We start from the raw sequence: 5,351 nt of genomic DNA on the forward strand, positions 1-5,351 counted from the left end.
ATAATAATTGGCACCACTCGTCGGCGCGGGCTCTTCGCTTTTTTATTTCCCTCCCCACTGTTTAGCTTTTAATGATTCTGAAATCTCTTTAGGACACTTGATGTCAACATGCCGCCGAGCCGAGGCGTTCCGTTCGCACGAACACACGTTTTCGCCACGCTCCTTGACGCAATCCTTTCCTTCCTTCAGCGCCGGTCAAACAGCAAACACCCTCGCACATACGGCACACACACACATTGGTGCATTGTGGCTGACTGTGTCGGAAGCGGAGTGTGTCGGGTTGAAAGCCTGAGAGCATACCGGGTAGCGTCCTCAGGGGGTTTTAAGGGAAGTGTCTGACAGTTGAAGTGGTATGTGCGAAACCATGGGTCCGCTGCAGCACCGAGCTCATTATGGCCCGGGAAATTCAACGTCGTCCGTACCTGTCCCCCCCCCCTCTCCCTGTCCAGGAAGATGGCACCCCCGGTAGCGTTCAAGAGGCGAGAAAATATGAAAGTATTTTAGCCCCGCTTTTCACAGCATGGCGCTTGGCGCTACAATCGTCGAGGAGTGCTTTCGTAGTGCTTGTCCGGCTGCCTGTGGCTGGGGAGGGGGAAAATTCTGACGGTCAGACGATGGAAAAGCCCGGAAGGATCCGGTAGCACTGCATGGACTCGTTGCCGAACAACAAGAAGGTGCCTGTCAGGGCTTTATCCTGTCGACCTGCATGCGAGCTACCTGAAGGCGAAGCCATTTTTCCACACACACGAGAGGGAGGATGAGTAAAGTAATCTAAAGTTTGGTCTTATTAAGCCATAAGAGCTCTTGGTTTTTGGGGACCAGTTGGGGACTTTTTTGGAGCTTCATTGAATTTATCGAACGTTGCGAAATTGGACCAGGAGTTTCTAAGCCAACCTGAAAGAATCATGCGGGAAATTCGTGCACGAAAAAAGAGGTTTAGGTTATCAAACCTTCCAAAAATTGTGTTCAACTTTAAGAGAAGCATAATTTTCCTTCCCTTCACTGATTGGGCAACGTATGCATATTGGCCATTACCGAACACCGACGCCGAACGATGTCGACACGTTTCCCCGCGTTCCCGGAAACAGTATCCCGCTCGATAAACCGGGGGGAAAACAACCGTGGGAATGAAGCATAAAGAACTTCCTGTTGACGTTTTCGGGCGCCCTGGATGTGTGTGGGTGTGGGCAAGAAGCTGGTGAGGAAAAGGAAAAACAACCGTGACTGTTTTATCTTTTTTTTTCAAGCGGAAAGCAAAGTCGTGTGAAGGAAAAGCGCTCCCGGGTCCTCGGTACGTCGAACATCATCAACGTCCCAATAATATATCGCTAATGCCATTACTCTCCCGGGCAGCCAAACGACTGGGTGTAAGGCTTGTAAAATGGACACACATACACACACCCACACACACACACACAAAGCATCGGTGTTGGTGTGCTAGAATCGTTTAAACTAGCATTCGGGCGTACTTTGAGTCGTCTTTCGTGTATCGCATATCGTGGGGCTAAGTGGTTTTTATGCTTTATTGGAAATATGTTATGACGATGCACACATTCACACGTACCTACACACACCGAAGCACGGCCCAGGGCCCGGGAAAGTGGGAACGTTCTCGTAAAATATCCACGCTCGTTAAAGACGACATTTGCAACGTGGTCAATGTCATCAAAGGGAGCTACTCGGCGGAAACGGAGCAACGGCGGAAGGAGGATGCTTTTCCTGTGCAGGGGGGCGGGGAGGTGGTACCATGAAAGACGAGCCACCCACACCCCCGGGCCGGCTTGGGGAGGCAAATCATGGGCCGGGAAAAAAGCCGGGAGCCGGCAATATTTGCTTATGCCTCGAGACCCGACCCGATACAAGACAGGGAAAACATGTGCGAAAATGTGCACCGAGCACTTCGTGTTTGGCTACCACACCTCCTAGTCCTCCTCTTCGCTCGCAACAGACACCGGAAGTACTGAAGAAGGAAGCGGAACCGGCTGATAGCGAAACTCTGTTCGGAAAACTCTGCCACTTCCTTCGGAACTTCCCGTTTTTCCGTTCCGTTTCGCTCCGTTCTTTCCTCATCATTTGATCCCTTTCGCGTATCGGGCCGTTTCGTAAATGGCGGTTGATGTTCATTTCGATGGCACCAGACGCCAACACCACCACCATCACCATCCAGCGGCTTTTCTTCCCTCGGGCTTTCGATTTATATTGCCGTTATTAAACTAAGTGCCAGCGCGATATTGTGATTAGGTTTGTGACCGGTTGCCGGGCGTACGTGGCCATGTCTATACCAACGGAGGCACACATCCAAACACACACACATACACACACAAGCCCCTATTGGGGAAGAATTTGAAACGCGAGCTGGTGCCAAAAGTGCGGCTCCCGTTTGCCATTTAATACATTACGGCGTGCCATCAATCATGCGAACAGCGTGGAGGGAGGGGAGGCGGAGATGGGAGGTCCCAAAATGCACGCCCAGCGGGTGCATAGTTGTTTGAACATGATGCTCGAAACCTCCGATGAGCAGCGCGACATCATTCGATTCGGGCGGGTACAAATGTTTCATTAGGCGGAATGCACCCACACCACTCGAACCGATGGAGTGTTCCAGCTGTGTTCGAAATGTGTGTTCGCTCGAGTGCAATATTGTGAGCATAAGCATCGCCCAAGTATTGCTGGGGATTGATCGTTCGCACACATTAAAACCGGTAGTGCAGTGAACCATTCCCGATGTGGAACAATGTCAGGATAATTCAAGTTTTCAAATATATCTACGGAGGAAAAAAGGAAAAACTACTCAAACCCTCCGAAACTATTTGCATGAACCCGTTCATGTGAGGAAGAAGAGCAAAACAACGAAAGTCGTATGAAAAGACCATTCAAACTGTCCTCGACGTCAGGGCAGCAAACTTAGTTCATATTTCGAAAATCGCTTATGCTATGAAAAGGCGAAAACTACTTCTTTAAGCCAACGTCCCTTTAAAACGCAGAGATAAGTACAGACTCTGTACGAAGAGTCCACATGTTCGTGAGTATGTTTCGGTCATGCGATGGCTCCGGGACTCATTTCGAGCGCAGAACAATCTGAACAAAGATGTCTCGGCCAAACCGAGCGCCATGGGACGGTCCACTTGTTGTTCGGAAAGTATTCCAGTAAAGATGCGTCTCTGGCGTTGGGAGTGACTAGGGAAAGCCCGACGAGTTTAGATAGCAAGGGAAAAAGGAAGAAGAATCTCTACCGGTCGATCGTTACGGTTTTCGAATTTCAGTCCTGTATGCAACGGTTCACTAATAACAGTCTAAGTTTGTGCCAAAAAAGGATTGTGTTAAGACCACGCTCGTATGTTTTCTACATGTCGCAAAGTAAGATTAAAGCTGGATGAGAATGAGAGCGTGGATGAACATGTTTTAACCCGTTCAGGACCATAAGCTATTGAAGACTAAAATTGGGAATACAAGACAATATTTTAGCTATTTGGAGTGTAAAATAAGAGAATAACACCAGAAAAACATAGCAGTCTATGTAGGTTTTTTATAATTTCATAGGAAATATTTTCCCTACGAAAATAACAGTAGATAAATGATGAGTATAGTTATGATATCGGAATTTCTATAATGGCTTTCCAATACAAAAATTCCCAAAAAAGATATTAGCCATTTGTGTAACAAAATAATAAATCATCAAGTCTACTTTTCAAATATTGTTGGTTGAACGAACGAATGGTTTGGTTTTGGAGCAATTAATTTTGATAGTTTTCTTTTGTTTATTTGTTCAGAAAGACATTTGCCTCCTTTGATATAATGTTTTCTTTGTTGTTTCGTTTCAAAAGTATCGTTTTGATAATAGTTAAACAAATAGTAACGAGTTTTGTAGATGGGAAAAACATTTCCCTTGGTCGTGAAAGGGTTAATGCATCGACCAAAATTGTTTTTAAAGCAAAACCAAACAGAAAAGGAGTTTGTTCTTATGAAAAGACACTTTAAAGGAAATGTTTCTCACTTTCATACAGTCGTTAACCATTGTGTCTTTTACAATTTCAAATTAACTCATCTTTTCATGTGAAACAAGTATCGATGTGGTATTTAATGAATTCAAAAAGCAAAAACAGACGAATGAAAAACAAAAACATATTCTACCAGCTCGTCGTCGTTGGAATCATTAGAATTTCCCAGAGCCTAACCACCGTGTGACATGGGAATCATAAATGAGCTTCCTGCTGAGACTTAGACGGCATGCGATCGGATGCACGGAACAGAAGTCCGTCGACGCCGTTGGCTTCCCCTGTACGCAAACACTTTCCGTCCGCTGGAAGTGCCTTCTGCTGAAGAATTATTATTTCATGTCTACCTTGTGGCAAACCGCTACACCTGAGTTCAAGTGGCGTACTCCTTCTTCTTTTCACGTTGATATGGGAGGAAAAAAAATAGGAGGAACGTCCTAAGCTCATAACACGAAAGGATTATCGCAGGATCCGACGGCAAAAGAGCGCCGTGGGGTTCCGCTGCGCCATGGCTCCATAACTCAATTCAATTAAGTGACTTTCAACAGCTGCTACTGCGACCACTCAGCAGGGGCAGACAGTGGCTCGGTCTACGTGGCTTGTGGTTTGGGGAATTCCCCGGGAACCAGAGAGTGTCATGCAAACGGTGGCCCTCATCATCTACTTCTTCGGGTTTCTTCAGCGAAGGCCCGAGGCTCAGCATACGGCGGGCGTGTTGTTGTCCCGGGCGTGCCCGAACTTTTCCCTTTTTGCCCGGCCATCCAAACATCGGCTTAAATTTCGTCATTAATATCCTTACACACAGCTTGCGACGGTGCACCGGGTTCTCCGTGTTTGTCGTTTCCGATCGCAGGTCGCAGTGACACCTGCGGAAGCGTCTCCGTCTGTCCGGGTCCGGCCTCAGCAAGAGACGGACGGACGGACAAAGAGTCGGCTGAGCTTGAAATTCATTTGACCTCAAGGCGAAACTTTGTCTTCCACCGGGCGTGTGCAGGGAAAAGCTGGCGGGCGGCCAGCATCGTCCGAAAAACAGGTGCAAACAACAAAAACCGATAGCCGCCGGGCACACGACGACGGCGGTAGTGGTGTTGGTGTAGGATCCGTTTCCCGTATCCCGGAATGCCATTCCGAACGGTTGATAGCTGGTTCGGTACAGACGCTTCCGGAGCTCTGTATCTCTTTGCCGCTTTTCTCGTGCGGAAGTTTCTCTTCAGGACCGAAAGTAAACTCCAGGCATCCGAGATTGTTGCTTGCTAGCCCCCCCCCCCCCCCCCCTCCTCACCTTTCCTCCATCCCCAAGCGAGTCAAAGTTGAACGTGGAAAACCGAAACCGGACCGATTTAAAGTGCTACCGCA

Source organism: Anopheles ziemanni, chromosome 3 (assembly GCF_943734765.1).
Source record: "Anopheles ziemanni chromosome 3, idAnoZiCoDA_A2_x.2, whole genome shotgun sequence".
Lineage (NCBI taxonomy): Eukaryota > Metazoa > Arthropoda > Insecta > Diptera > Culicidae > Anopheles > Anopheles ziemanni.